This window comes from Triturus cristatus, chromosome 7 (assembly GCF_964204655.1).
Source record: "Triturus cristatus chromosome 7, aTriCri1.1, whole genome shotgun sequence".
Classification (NCBI taxonomy): domain Eukaryota; kingdom Metazoa; phylum Chordata; class Amphibia; order Caudata; family Salamandridae; genus Triturus; species Triturus cristatus.
Genome location: NC_140590.1, coordinates 48,903,012 through 48,919,418, shown reverse-complemented (window position 1 = coordinate 48,919,418; position 16,407 = coordinate 48,903,012). Strand labels below are relative to the sequence as shown.

Here is a 16,407-nt window from a genome sequence, read left to right as displayed (position 1 = left end):
TCCGGTGATGCGACGGCTTCAGCGGCGACACCCTTACTCAGTGATGCAACAACAGCGGCTGCAACAGTGACACTCTTCTCCGGTGATGCGATGCAACAGCAGCAGCCGCGGCACCCTTACTCAGTGATGCGACGACAGCAACTGCGGCGGCGACATGCTTCTTATCCGTGAGTCGCGCTTCCAGCTCCTGCGACACACAGTCTCCCAAAAGGCCCAGCACAACAGCAGGCACTTCAAATTCCCAGCAAGGGAACTCAGGGGAGCTGGTTGGTGAAGTCTGTTATCCCTGAGACTTCAGCAGGAGGCAAGCTCAATCTTCAAGCCCTTGGGGATCCTTTACAAGTTGATGAAAGTAGCACAAAGTTCCTTTCTCCTCTCTTTGGCAGTCAGGCAACCACTGCAGGCCAATCCCCCAAACAGCACTCAGCTTAGGGATATTCTCCTCCTTCAGTTTCTCTCTGGTTCCTCTCCTCAGCAAAGGTTCTTCTTGTTTCCCAAAAGTGATCTAAGGTTCTGGGGTCTGGTCCCCCTTTTTATACTCATATTTTCTTTGTTCTCTGAAGGCAGAGAGGCATTTGCCTAGTCCAAACCAGTTCTGGTCAGTCTTGGAGCACTTTGTTTATAGGACTCCTTCTTTTCTTTCACAGTGCGGGCCAGGGACATCAGACGCACCACAGGAGGTGGAGCCAGCATTGTGGAAGACAGGCACAGCCCTATTCAGGTCCCAGGTCCCACCACTCTACATGCAGATCTCTCTATTCAGCCTTGTGCTGACTCACCCTGTCTCCTGGAATTCCCCAGCCTCTGTCACTCAAACTCCAGACAAGGAATACACAACCTAGCAGAGGCAGGCATGGCTAGTTAGGCAAGAAAATACCTACTTTCTAAAAGTGGTACTTTCAAACACAGAATGTTAAAACCAACTTCACTAAAAGATGTATTTTATCATTCTGAGTTCAGGCATACCAAACTCGAATTTCTACCAGGTTCCCTGGGTCAGTTAGGATTATAAGGTGTTATAATCAAACTGTTCATTCTGGTCTATGGGGATGAGGTAGCCTTGCAATAGTGAAAAACGAAAATGGCTGTTATTCACTATTAGGACATGCCACACACATCAGGGCATGTCCTACCTTTTACTTACAATGCACCCTGCCCTTGGGCCTACCTTATGGGTGTCTGATATGAAGAAAAGGGAAGGTTTAGGGACTGGCAAGTGGGTGCACTTGGCCAGTCAACATGGCAGTACCAGACTGCACATAGGCTCTGCAATGGCAGGCCTGAGACGCACTTTACAGGCAACTTCTTTGGGTGGCACAACCAGTGCTGCAAGCCCACTAGCAGCATTTACAAGCCCTGAGCACCCATGGTGCACTGTACTAGGGACTGACCAGTAAATCAAATAATCCAATCATGGAGTCACTAATCCATACAATTTACAATAGGGAGCACTTGCACTGTGGCACTGATTAGCAGTGGCACAGTGCCCAAAGCATCTAACACCAGCAAAAACATATGAGGCAACCGCAAAAAATGGAAGGGAGACCCACGCCAATGGTACCAGGTCTAACAACGGGACTATCCTAAAAGACATGACAGCCACTCCTCATCAAAAGGTCAACAAGGTTATCTAGGTAATGATAAAGCTCAGGCTATTAAAAAGGCATCAAATTATTTATAATATAACATACTAAAAGCACTTAAAAAAGCCTGAAAAAATATACATTAAAAAAGTGATTTTTCCCTAAAAGAGCATTCAAAAGGTCCTCTAAACTGGTATTTATTGTGATTATTGCACTGAGCACCTTGAAAGCCTTGAAGCTCAGTTAGAGCCGAGAAGAAAAATAAAACAAAGTCTGTTTCGACCTTCAATTTGGTAAATGTTTTAAAAAGTTGCCAAATGGTTCCCAGCACAGGAGAGGCCAGATTGTTTTAAGAATCCAGCGCTGAAGCCTTAACATCGCTGAACGTTATATCCGCAGGTGGCAGTCCCTCCAGAATTTCCAGTATCATTACCAGTGAGCAAAGATGATCATCTCTGGTTCCCACGGCAGCCACCGGGGAAGAATTAGATGCCTGCACGCATCATACCGATGCCTGTACCTCTGGAGCAGAGCCAATTTCCCTTCCAGCAGGAGCAGAAGCATCCCTTGGAGTCTCTAAAAATGCTGTTATCAACATGGGAATACACTGTGGACAACTGCACATGTGGACCTGCAAAGGTGTCAGTGGCGCTGCTATGTCCGGCTTCGCAACCAATGGAAGTATCAGGAGAACACAGGCACGACACAGTCTAGCCAGACCTGCCTGAAAGACAGGAACCAATGCTCACTCAGCTCTCATAGCCGATCCGTAGTCAGGTAGAACACCATGCGCTCACGACAATGTCGTTCCAGCAGTGTTCTCTAGATTTCTTGAGGGATTAAAATCAGGATGCCCGCTACCGAAAGCAGGCCCAAAGAAAGCCCTCCAAAAACGCTTCCAAGTACGGAGTGTATGAAAGCTGGAATTACTCCGAAGATGGTATGAAAGGTGGTTAAGAGACCTGATCCAAGGCGCTTAAATAAGTGTGCAGTCCCACTCGTATCAGACATGTTAAAGATACGATGAACCATTTCTCCTAAATGGATCGGGAAGTTCGTATGGACCAGGGCTTGTATCTCCGTAGAAGACCTTGCAACCTGGAGATCAAAAGTCTCTCGGGCTGAAGTTAAGGCCACATTTTATTGAAACAACATGGCTTTCAGTCTGCTCAGCGAATCAAACCATATATTGGAAACATTCAATGAAGGCCACAGTGGTGCTTCCCAACTGTGTGAGCCGGGGGAAACCATACTTGCTTACAGCAAACAACCCTGAAGTTTACTGTGACTAGATATGCGATGCCTGGCGCCATTCCACAACAGCCTTGAACATTCAGCACCAAAAAACTTCCATTCAAAAGCAATTTAAACAAGCATTTTCAATGCAATAGGTCTCGCATTTACTAGAGTTTGAGCTATTGGCATTGTAAATGACAATGCCTTTTATTTACTTGTTGATTTTTAAAACATAAATAAAATGCATTGTTATTTACAATGCCAATAGCTTAAACTCTCACAAATGCGAGCCCTATTGCATTGCAAATGCTTGTTCCTCATATGTCATTGAATGGACTGCAGACAAACGGGAGATAAGCACTTTCACCTCCCCCTTTGACATAACCCACGTATCGGGAATGCGCCAGCAGCTTCCAGTCTGTGGATAGATGGGCGGATCCCAGTGCATTAAACCAACCTAGGCAATAGTTTGGTCTACCCCTCACCCCTTCCACCACCTGTCAAACCTCCCCACCCCTTCTTCCTCAGAGTTGCTAGCACCCGTGCCACCTCTGTCTCGTGTTCTGTCACTTATCTTGTATAAATCAGAGGGGGGTTAATAAAACTCTACATTTAAGATGCAGAAATGTGCCCCGTTTCATCCAGGTCCCCTACTCTGGGGTCCCAAGAGTCGCTCCACAAGGAGAGATTTCACGCCACATAAACGAGTCTCCTCTGCAGTCCGCGTCCGCATTTGTGTGTGTGCATGCATGTGTCTGCACTTGTGCGTGTCTGCATTTGTGTGCATGAGTGTGTATGCATGTGTGTGTGTGTGCGTTCAAGTGTGTCTGTGTAGGTGTGTGAGTATGTGCATGCACGTGTGTGCACGTGTGTGTGTGTGTCCGTGAGTGTGTGTGTGTGTGTTCATGATTGGGTGGGTGTGTGCGCATGTGTGCATTTGTATGTGTGTGCGTGAGCATGTGTGTATTGTGTGCAATGCTGCGAGCTATCTCCTAACCACGCTACATCCCTTTGTCGGCTGGGCCAAGAATGATCCATCACACACTGTTTTATCTGTTGCTCAGGAATGTGCAATCATAAAAAAATCACAAAGGCTGCGAACCCATAAATCATTAAAAAGTACTCCGCTTGAGTTTACAAGGCAATAAAACACACTCAATATTAAAAATGCTCGTGTTAGCCCCCATCAGTAAATGAGATACCACAAAAAGCCATCCGTTTTCCTGCACTGTTGTATCTGCAGTTCTACCAACCTCAGTAATTCAGGTCCCCTGCTCTGGGGTCCCAAGAGTCGCTCCACAAGGAGAGATTTCATGCCACATAAATGAGTCTCCTCTGCAGTCCACGTCTGCATTTGTGTGTGTGCATGCATGTGCATGCACTTGCGTGTGTCTGTGCACTTGTGTGTGTGTGCATGTGTGTGTGTGTGCATGCGAGTGGGTCTGTGTAGGTGTGTGTATGGGTATGTGCATGCACGTGTGTGCACGGGTGGGTGTGTGCGTGAGTGTGTGTGTGTGTTCGTGCTTGGGTGTATGTGTGTGGGTGTGTGTGTGCGTATGTGTGCATTTGTATGTGTGTGTGTGCGTGAGTATGTGTGTATTGTGTGCGGTGCCGCGAGCTATCTCCTAACCACGCTTCACCCCTTTGTAGGCTGGGCCAAGAATTATCCATCACACACTGTTTTATCTGTTGCTCAGGAATGTGTAATCATAAAAAAATCACAAAGGCTACGAACCCTTAATCATTAAAAAGCACTCCGCTTGAGTTTACAAGGCAATAAAGCACACTCAATATTAAAAATGCTCGTGTTAGCCTCAAGTTGTAAATGAGACACCACAAATAGCCATCCGTTTTCCTGCACTGTTGTATCTGCAGTTCTACCAACCTCAGTAATGCAGGTCCCCTGCTCTGGGGTCCCAAGAGTCGCTCCACGAGGAGAGATTTCATGCCACATAAACGAGTCTCCTCTGCAGTCCGTGTCCGCAGTTGTGTGTGTGCATGCATGTGCATGCACTTGCGCGTGTCTGTGCATTTGTGTGTGTGTGCATGAGTGTGTGTGCATGTGTTTGTGCATGTGTGTGTGTGTGTGTGCGCGTGCATGTGTGTCTGTGTAGGTGTGTGAATGAGTATGTGCATGCACGTGTGCGCACATGTGTGTGTGTGCGTGAGTGTGTGTGTGTGTTCATGCTTGGGTGTATGTGTGTGGGTGTGTGTGTGCGCATGTGTGCATTTGTATGTGTGTGTGTGTGCATGAGTATGTGTGTATTGTGTGCAATGCCGCGAGCTATCTCCTAACCATACTTCATCCCTTTGTAGGCCGGGCCAAGAATGATCCATCACACACTGTTTTATCTGTTGCTCAGGAATGTGTAATCATAAAAAAATCACAAAGGCTACAAACCCTTAAAACATTAAAAAGTACTCCGCTTGAGTTTACAAGATCATAAAGCACACTCAATATTAAAAATGCTCGTGTTAGCCCCCAGTTGTAAATGAGACACCACAAATAGCCATCCGTTTTCCTGCACTGTTGTATCTGCAGTTCTACCAAACTCAGTAATGTAAGCATGCACAAACCTTACCCTATCACAAAGAAGCGCCTCGGGTCTTGTAAAGTATGTGAAGCACTGTGCTGATAACCCGGGCAGATGCAGAGTAACCTATTGCAATACAGATCTGTCAGTAATAAGACAAAGTGATGTCTGTCGACCGCTACATCGCTCATAGTAACTCCCGAGGGGGAAGGTGGAGAGAAGAGCTCTCGTCTTACATAGCTCTGGAACATTCTCTGCAGACCAGGGCTGCCCCTCGGTATACAAAACTTTAAGTAAAGACAGGCAGCTGGGCTTTCTCCGCTACAAAATAAAAACATGGCCAGAGTCCTGTGTCCAGTTTGAAACTTTCACTCAGAGCGACTCTGTGCTTTCGCCTTTTATTACGTAATTTTAGTTTCCAATTGCAAATACAGAGAGCTGCAGGTACCATAATACGAAGCAGCACATGCTAAGAAAACAAGCGGCAGTGAAATGTAAAAAAAAAACGCCCGCGAGTGGTGCGCGCGCCACTGCGAGGCATATATTTTCAATTATCGCGCCCGTGTCTGGTCAGATTGTAAACCGAGAACAAACTTGTGCTGTCAATGTATCACCATGGCACGTGGATTGAATGCAATGATTGCAGAGTCCAGCTTAAAAGCATAATGGAGTGCAATTGAGATTGCCCATGTTGTAGAATAGACAAATCTTGATCAATTATGTCAATTGCTGAGAACATAATGTTGTCCAGTGAATAAATAGGTGAAGACAGTGTGTTCATACCATTGTCTACCACACCCAGGGCCTTTTCTAGGTTAATTCTATCAATTTCATGTAATCTCTCAGCAGCATCCTGTTGGGAGCCTTTCCATAGTTCATTGTAGATGGCACATAAGAAGAATTTCTTACCCGGTTTCTTGGGACCTAACAAGAAATCTCTAAGATCCATTCAGTCTGCTAGAAGGGGGCGTGTTGTTTCACCTGTTGTAGTGTTGAGGTTTTTAGCCGCTCTAGGCGCAACTTCCCAACACTATACGAAGTCACTACCCCTGTGTCATCTACGTGTCCATAGCGTGGATCGGGCCTATGGATACTAAACCCTCTGGTGGTCCCCTGAATCTTGATTGACACCTATTTTTGTCGATAGGCCAAAACAACCATCCCTTCCAATTGGGAGTTGAGGATTTGCATGTACCATTCTGTGTCATTGTTCCCAGTACCTCCCCACTGATCAGTGTGTCATTCGATAATTCGATATCCCTTTAATAGGTATGGGCAAGGGGATGCGTGGTGTTTTTAGGTCTTTTATTTTTGCAAACCCGTAGCAGGTAGTCTGTTGCACTGTTCTGTTCGGGAATATTATCTGTAACGGTGTGAGACAAGCTCTAAATAAGGCCTCTGTTTCCTGAACCTGCCAATCATTTGTCCCCCAGATGGATTTTGCATCTATTGTGTTCTTCCAATAGTTAAAACCTTGTATAGACAGTTGGGAGATGAAAGGTACTGAATATATGAGCTTGGTATTTGTCAGTATCATTTTCTTCGCAGTTGCATTAGTCTGCACTAACTTATAGTATTATGACATTGGGTCTGATGTATTAAACCGTGACAAATATGCAAATTTCTCTGCAAATGTGGCAGAACTACCTTTTGGTGGTGTCAGGCAATGTTCCCATTGATGGTAAGAGTTTACAGTGCGTGCGACACTAGCTCTGTGCAAAAAGTGATGACCATAGTGTGTCTTCATACAATTCCCTGTAAGAACATGCAGCAGATTGTTCTAAATCTGAAAGCATTGTATTTACAGTCTCAATGTCCCAATCATCAGAGAGTGTACTCGGGGTAAGGAAATCATTAATTGAAATTTTGAACAGATGTGGAATTTTCAGATTTTTTGTAGGACTAAATACATCATATGAAACCCGATCCCAAACGATACCGTCTGGTACTGGAACTGCTGTAACGTTCACTAGGGACAAGTCACTTTATTCACGGTGTGATGACATATATGGTTTCAAGACCAAGTTCACAGGTTGTACTGCAGAGCATTGTGGGTGGTAATGTCCATTCAGTAGTAGGAAAAATACATTTACAATACAATCCAAATTAATAGGAACAGGATCCCTAATGCAAACCAAAGATGCAACCAAGGGGACATCAAGTAAGTCTTTCTCAGCCAGAGATAGAATTATTGAAGTTTTTTTTTTTGGAAATGGGTGGTGTTTGCTCAGGTTCACTTGGATCTGAAGAAAAGTAATCAAAGTTAATGAAGTTGCCAGACGCAGTTCGATCTATCTTTGGGAGCTCAGCAGTGTTTGTAGAACTGGCAGTTGCTTCTTGTGAAGGTGTGTTAATGTAAAGTTCATTGTTAGGCCGAATTGCAAGTTGCGTTTCAGTTGTATTTGGATGTTGTTCAGTTTCAAAAGGTGTAATTCGTACTCCATTGGCTACTCCGGCATCTTGCGCAGAGGAGTCGTGAAACGTTATTAGTCTTTCCTTCTGAAGTTCCTGTATAGTAGCAAGAGGAGATCTGCAGCTACTCAGGACTCCATGTGGCCTGCTGTTGAGAATTGGCCACATAGTGTGGTTTGATCAGATCAATGGAGACAAATCTTTTTTCTTTTCGGCCAGCAAGAGGCAGAAGTAGTACTGTTTTTGTTCCTTGAACCGCCAGGACAGGTACAGGTTTTCTGTAAGATGGCTCAAACTCCTTCTTGTCCAAGATATTTTCTCTGACCAGGTCCCCAAACTTTGGGACCCAGACAGGTCTTGCCGAGACTGGTTTAACTTCCCCAGTGGCAGTGCGTTTTACTTGGACATTGCTTTGTAAAGCCCGTAATTCATTGAGTTCCTGTAAAACAGCCAAACGATCATTCAATTCAAATGGTTTTACACTGTGCTGGCACAATCGAGGTCAGGTTCCCACATTCTTGTCCCAAACAGGATCTCATAGAGGGTACGTCCTCCCAAGGATTTTCTTGGCATATTATTTAGTGCCCTCTGGACCCCATATAGGGGATTGACCCAACTACCACCCGCACCTAATACCCTAGCTGTTAACGATTGCTTTAGGTCCTGGTTTTTCCTCTCCACCGCCGAATTTCCCTCGGGATGGGTAGGGGAGGAGTACCGCAAGGCCACGCCCATACTTTCCATGGCTTCTTTATAAGCCTGAGAGCCAAACGCAGGGCCATGGACAGAATGTAACGTGTCAATTGTGTATGTCCCGATAAAGACTCGCAAATCCTTTATAACAGTTTGAGCATCAGCCGAGCACTGAGGCCATACCCATAGAAATCTAGAGCATGAATCTACTGCCACCAAGATGTACTTGTAAGCCCCGTCTGAATTTAAGGGGCCGCAGTTGTCCAAATAGACACATGTGAGATGTCTGTCTGAAATGAGTAATGGTGTTTGTGGTGGCCGTGCTACAGTGGAACCTTTCATCTGTTGGCAGATGTGGCACTTTAAGATATAAGCCTTTGTTTGTTTAGACAAACTTGGCCACCAGAACTGCCGCTTCAGTAACGAAACTGTAGCGGTGACTCCTGCATGTGCAGAGGCCAGGCCCTCGTGTGTACCTAGAATTAAACCTAATCTGCGATCTGTGTTTGGTACAACTCTATCTCCCTCTCTCGTAATTTGAGCATACGGTATGTTTTGCACATCTAATTTATAGGAATATTTGAGTGGAAATCTCTTTGGAACGGCAGAGCCGTTCTTTGAGGCGTTGACAGCTATCAATATGTCTCTGTCTATCCTCGTGCTAGAACGAATGATTGCAGCAACGGCAGCAGTTCTCACTGTCGCCTTGGCGGCTTCATCAGCCAGAGAATTCCCTTCAACGTGTATGCCAACATGCTTGTGACTCAAGGTGTGAATAACTTGAGCCTGTGGCAGGCATGCTTTCAGCTTTGCCACTTGTTCCCATTACAATTTATGTTTAATTGTGCAACCCTTGGAATCTCTAAACCCATTCTGGCACCAGTAATGAAGATATTCATTGTAAGACTGCACACAGTAGAACGAATCGCAGACTATATGTATGGGGAATTCCTGATCCATATACTGTATGCTAATATCAGGGCTTTCAGCTCTGCCAACTGCGCTGTACAATCTCCTTGAGATTGAGTAGTGGTATTACTGGGATAGAACTTGCCATCCTGCATACGACCCTTCACTTTAGCACATGCAGCGCTATACAGTTGTTTACTTACTATGGCAGGCTGAGTAGATCCATCAGTGTAAATTAGGTGTTCATATTTCTCTAGAGGAAAGATTTCATTCGAAAGAGGATATTCTTGTTTGTACTGCAGGAATGCTTGCGTTTTGTAATGTAGAATTGTATCTGTAATCTACATCTTTTGCAGTGAGAGAAGTAGCCCATTGTATCTATTGTGGATGTAGTGCTTTTGCATTTGGAATGCTCGGTTTGGCAACAGCTTCTAAAGTTGGTACTGGGGTTAAAACAATTATGCATTTCACCTGTGCTAATGTTCTTTCTCTCACTATAGCAGTCTGTACTGCTGTCAATATTTGTTCAGTTGCTGCAAATCGAATTTCAGCAATTGTGTACAAATATGATTTGTATGCTATTGGAACTGTCTCACCTTCATTGAAAGTGATGTAAATATACCCTGATAAACCCAGGCCGACCCGGATCACCAAGGTAGTGGTATCCACACGTGTGTGTAAATGTTTAGATGCTATCATGTCAGCCTGAATTGAACGTGGAGTATCTGTATGTTGTTGTGTCCACTGATGTGTTGTAAAATCAGGTCTGATTAAGTTGTAGAAAGGTTTTACTTTTTCTGCGTAATCTAGAATATATGTTCTGCCAAAATGTAGAAATCCTAAAATTGATTGCACACCCTTTGGAATCTTTGGAGGTTGGAGCAGTGCACACTTTTCTAAAAAGTTTCCTGCCAGGCTTTTGCCTTCAATTGAAAGATCATATCCCAAAAACAGGACATTGATATTAGCAATTTTAGATTTCTTGAAATTAAATTTGTAGCCCAAGTTGGCGAATCCCACAATTATGTTGTTCACCCTGCTCAAGTAATTAATCGTCCATCAGATAGATGTCATATACATAGGACACAACCGCCTCATCGCAAGTTTGGATTATTCCTGACACTCTTGCCGAGAATAGCCCCGGGCTGTTCTTATACCCTTGAGGCAAAGGATAAAAAGTTTGCTGTGTGACGAGCGCAGAAAATGCTGTTAAGTATCTGCTTTCTGGAGCTATATTCTGGCAGAAGAATCCGTTCAAGATATATATTTCTTCCGCACAATGTTATTCATAAATGCGGCACTGTGTGCATTTTGAACTGTGCACAGTCCTCCTCTGACGTTCGTATGACATAGGGGTTTGCAGAGACCACGGCGAGGAGGAGGAGGACAGTCCGGCGATGCCTCGTATAAAGATAAGTGTATTTTTTTTAAATCTTATATTTATATTTTAAAAAATATTTATTGGGGGCGTAGAAGCGCAGAGCAGAGTTCCACTAAGTTTTTGCCCAACTCTGTGGAACTACGCATAGTGCAACTACGCCAGCTCTGCCCGGGCATGAAAATTACCCATCCGTTTAATTTCCGAGTCCAGGGCAGTTACTGCCCCGTACTTATTCTGCATCTGTTTCAATACTTCTGGAACGACTGCTAAGGAAGAGGTATCGTGTACTCTGACATAAACGGCAGTAAAGATTATTCCCCAAGAGGTACAATCTTCAATCGAGGGAACCATATTCATTGGCAAGCAAATTATTAGCATTCTATGTTTTTCCTGCGGACCCGTATGGGGAAATACTGCTTCCAGCTCTGTTTTTTTTGCCATCCAGAACTGAATTTGCTCCCGTTTAGAAGGAATTGTCCTTATTACTGATTTCAGTGTCTGTGAGTTAATGGTGGCTGTGGTCTGATGTGGACCAGCTGGAGCATTTCTCGCAGGTTTGAACTGTCAATGTTTGCATTCCAAGCTAGGCAATGTGTCTGTATAGCCTGACTATGTCTTTGTATATTGCGCGGACTTCATCCATTGGTTGTATATCTATCTTGGGATGCTGAGTATATGTCGCTAACACCGGCCAGGTCGCTCCTTCTATACTGAGCGGACCGAGTCTCATGACAGATGTTGTGTGTGGGAGGGCACCTTTAAACTAGTTTCTGTGCTACTGGTACATGCCTTCGTAGGGAATGTATTATTCCCGTGGTTCAACTACAATGTATGTGTGAAACAAATTAGTCACCGGATCTACAGGTGGGAACTGAACCCAGGAATAGAATACCTCTGATCTAAACACCTCGTGTGCCTCAATCACTAAGGTAACACAGCCACCTGTTGGGGTTACGCTGTATTCTAACAATTTCATAGTTACTGCATGTCTGCAGTTCGCTGTGATGTTAAGAGTGTTAGCCATTTCTTCTTCCCCCGAGCTACTCACAGGGTCAGTCATTTTAGAAGATAATAGTAAGTTAAGAGGTAGGGTTTTGCACAATGTAGGGAACCCTTTATCCTTTCAAGCTTGCTAAACCTTCAGCCAATACACAGAGTATATCTGCTCAGCTAAGGCGGATTCCCCTTCCCACTTCAGACGTCTCTGAAAAGGGGTGAGTTGGGCTTTCTGAGAAAGCATGACCGAACTATTCAGATTTTCACTGTTAATATAAGAACCAAACCATCGTTGGCAGCGCCATGTCCTGTAGTTCCTAGGAGTCCCCCACGGCCTGCGCGTTTTGAATGACCTAAACTGAGGGCTTGGCGTACCAACCACTTCCAAACATCCCTTCAGGATATAGCAGCCGTTAGACCAGCTAGCTCTACACTGCCACTACCGCCACCCTTGTATTCTACAGTGGGGTAGGTAGTCTCTGGCAACCACTGAACATGACAACTCTTATTCCTCAGGGATCGTGGAAAACAGTACAGTATGTTTCGCTCACACCGTCGTGCTTGCTTTCTCTCAGAAAATACAAAGGATGGCGATTAGGATGTTTCAATAAGTATTTATTGGTCCAGTGACAGTCTTGTGTAAAACATACGTGCTGCGACAATCAGGAGACAGAAGCATATGAAAGAGATTTCTAGTACCAATATAGTAAATAGTAGACACATTTTTTACCACAGGGCTAATAAGATGAACATAAGCTATTCAGATAGAAACGGTAGCACTTGCATATGCCTAAAATGCGCACCCTAAGTACTTTGCATAAATGTACCTAGCCTAGCCTGGGTGTGTAGGTGTATGTGTGTATAGCTATGTGTATCTGTAGCCAAGAAACCCCTAGGGATGAACCAGCCATCTCACCTGACGGTTGAGAATGAAGGACCCAATCTCTGCATCGAGGATGACACCCCGCAAGGGATGTCAGACCGCTGTGTGTTGAAGATTCAGCATGCAGGCCCCAGTGTCAGCTTGGAAGGAATTCTCCTCTATGTTGTAGGGCTGGAGCGGGTAGTACAACATTTTGTATACCCCCCCATTCTGCATGTTTATATTAATCTGAATAATTAACTAATAGTAATCATATTAATTGGTTTGCAGTGAAAACATTAATCAATCATACTAACGAAAGAATTACACTTGGGAATTGCACCTTGCATGGCTATATTAATTGTAAACTAACTTGAGTACGCATATTAATAGTAGACAATTAGAATATTGCATGTTATATGTTGGTGATGTATTTGTGATTTGTGCTTTATTCAGTGAGTATGAACCGCTTCTGCTAGATAAATACACACACATATGGGTATTAGCAAGGGGATAACATTTTATTAGTCATTTCTATGTTTTAATTACGTTTTTGTGTTTCTTTTGCTTAAGTTGACCATTTCGGCCTAAACAAGATGGCTGAACGAGACGTTAAACGTGACTGCCCTGACAACACGAGGTTCTGGGTGAAGTGCGCAGGCGTCACCGCCAGCAGCAGTGGCCTGGACCTGACCCTGGGAGAACATGTACCCTTCAAGGACGCTCCGTGAACCTAGCCAATACCAAAGACAATGCTTGATTTAAAAACCGGAACCAGCAAGTGCGATGACTTCATTTTGCGGACTATGTGAGAACTGTACCTCGCGACCCCAAGTTGACCAATCAGGACTTTCTGAACCCCGATCTTGATACTTTTTGACATTATTTTCATTATTAAAGAAAGTAGGGAATTGAACTATTGGGTCTTGCTCTTCTTTGACGAACTCGATTTCCTGACGTTATGCTGAAAGAGAGGACGGTGACACTGCTGGACAGCTGTTATCCTGAATCTTTGAGAAACTGAATTGCGGCCTAACTTTGCTGAATAAAATTCTTCTTGACTGACTGACTTAGAGGACGACTTTAGCCAGAATAGGTAAATATGATACTCTGAAATGCTGATGATGATTTCTAACTTTTCTTGCAATATTTCTTAGATAAAGAATATTTGATTAATTGACAAATGTGTTGTGTCGATTATTTTAAGAAGAGAATTTAGTGGGATTTAAGGACTAGATAAATGATTTTGAAGCTAAACCTACAAACAACTAAATGATCCATCTCCTTATGAGAGGGATATCTTAGGTTTGAAGTCAATGTGTTTTAGGATAAGGTAAAGGTATTCCTTTCATGTCAGCGTTTGGAAGCTTATTTCCCTAGGAAAACAGATCAACTGAGTGTAAGTATTGGTGTTATGGTCCCCACCACTGCATGTATATGAGTGAATTTGATGTTGAAGTAGTTGGTCTGTGACAAAGGGGGAATTTGATGTTCTACGCTGCATCAGTTTTTCTGGTAGCAAGACGAGGGTTTTTATTGTTTTGGTTGGTGATTATTGCGTGTAAATAGCTTATTGATTATTGGTTATTGATATTGGTTTATGTACTAACACTCTATGTTGAGTTGCGTTGAGTTTTATGTTGTTTGCACAGCTTCTGGGATGTAGGAAGTCGGAAGTTTGTAACGGTTCCGTAGTAGAGCAGAGGTAAGCGCTGTTCTCGGGAAAGACGGAATTGTTGTTATCCTGTAGGAACACAGGAGAAAACGTATAATGGTTGAAGTTGCACGACGCATTGTCTGGGTTCGATTCAGTGACATCGCCTTGTGTTGCCATTAGAGACATTTTCTGTGTGAGAGAAGTGTGTATGATAGCAAAGGTTACCTGTGAAATTCTGGTCTTAGGTACCAGGGATCCAACTGGCATTCCGATAACGCTTATCACTGGAAAGGTAATAGGTACTCTCTGAGCTTGTCAGAAGGACAAAGGAGAGGTAAGCGCTGCTTTGTTAACGTATGTCATAATTCTGTAGTAGGACAGACTGTTCGCTGTTTTCGGGAAAGACAGGATTCTGTGTGAATGTACTACTTTTTCTTGTGTGAAAGTGCATGAATGAAATAGCATTCAGGTTAATTGTGAAACTCTGGTCTTATTTCTCAGGAGCATTGGGTCTCCAACTATGTGTCTTAATTCTGGAGAAACGGTTAGCTAATGCTTGTTAGAAGGGTGAAGTAGAGGGATGTGCTACTTTATCAACGGAAGTAACGATTCTGTAGTAGGGTAGAGGTAACCGCTGCTCTCGGCAAAGACGGAATTCTCGTGAGAAAGGTCTATTGCTATTCCTTGGTTAGCGAAGCGGACAATGGTGGTGTTTTTATGTTGTGACTAACAGAATTGTAAATTTGAAACAAAAACTTACCGAGCGGAATTTTGCAAAGGAGGGGTAGACAGGAGCAGGAGCTGCGGCAGCGGCAGCGGCTGCTGACGTCAGAAATACTGCGCTGGGATTGGACAGATGGTCAGAAACGTAAACGCTCCGGATTGGTGCGTTAGTGTGCGCCGCGCTAGGAGTGGCGAGATACAGGGTGATGTAAACGCTCCCTATTGGTGCGTTAGTGTGAGTCGCGCTGGGATTTGAGGATTGTTTGTGACAGTGATGTAGACGCTCCAGATTGGTGCGTTAGTGTGAGTCGCGCTGTGATTGGACAGAATAGTGGTACAATTGTAAAAGAGACTAGTGAGACACGAAAGAAAGGAAAATGTATTACGATCCACCAGAAAAAGCGAAAAAGTCATGGTTTGGTAGAATTAAGAAGTGGTTTAAGAAGGACAAACCAATCATAACTAGGGAAGGACAGTTACTTCCTCCGCCTAAAACCCCTGCATCCTTCACGGTTGCGAAATATGGATATCATACCTGCATTTGGTTAGATAATTGGGTCAAATACACTGAAAAAGACGGAGTGTTGGCTTTTCCAGAGCATGGTTCATTTAATTTGGCTGTTTTGAGAAATTTGAGAGAGAAAATGATGAATTTAGAACCAAGACCTAGACCGACTCAATTCGAGGCTTTGACGGAGTGTGAAGACGAGATGCATGACCGAGAAAGACAGAGAAATGGTAGAGGATATAGGTAACTGTTTGGCAGATCATACGGACATGAGACGCATGATGATCGAATGAGAAGGTGGCGGAATGCGAGTATGACTGAGGGTTTGTTTCCCGTAAGAACTGCAGGAGAGAATGAAGGACGAAAATGTGTAGAAAAGAGGCATAATGTAGAATCGAGAGGGTATGGAATGAATGAGTCAGAGGATGATATTCTTGATGATATGTTCTATAAGAATCCACCACTATACCGACCAGAACCAGAAATATTAACTCCAAGTGCCCCAATGAAAGAAACAGTACGAATCATAAAATCGGAACCAGAGTGCCAGGATTTGGGAAGAAACAATTCCATTAGAGAGGTAGAAAAGAAGGCTGGAGGAAAATTGGATGGAGAAAATTCAGCAGAATTAGCAAAAACAACCCTAGAATTAACCGAGAAAATAGGAGAATTGACTAAGAATTTGGAAGCGGTAACTGTACCAGTAACAATAGGTCCAGTAATGCCTATTTTTGACAAGCAGAAAGACAGTGAACATTGTTTGACAGTCCCTTATAAAAGTAATAAACCGGTTGAACAATCAAGAATGAGTCAGAATGAGAATCCATGGAGACAGACTATGAGTATGATTGAACCGAATTTTTCAAATAACCCATTTGTAGGTCAAAACTGTGCAGAAAAACGTATGACAATG

At 43.8% G+C, this 16,407-nt stretch overlaps 1 long non-coding RNA gene across 1 annotated transcript in view; it reads left to right on the top strand.

Annotated features, from left to right (window-relative positions):
* Positions 1-13,741, top strand: part of LOC146808779 (uncharacterized) — a 55,197-nt gene extending 41,456 nt beyond the window's left edge. The window contains exon 3 of the long non-coding RNA XR_014966259.1: positions 13,180-13,741. This is a non-coding gene — a long non-coding RNA (uncharacterized LOC146808779). The remainder of the gene's footprint in view (positions 1-13,179) is intronic.
* Positions 13,742-16,407: the final 2,666 nt, after the last annotated feature.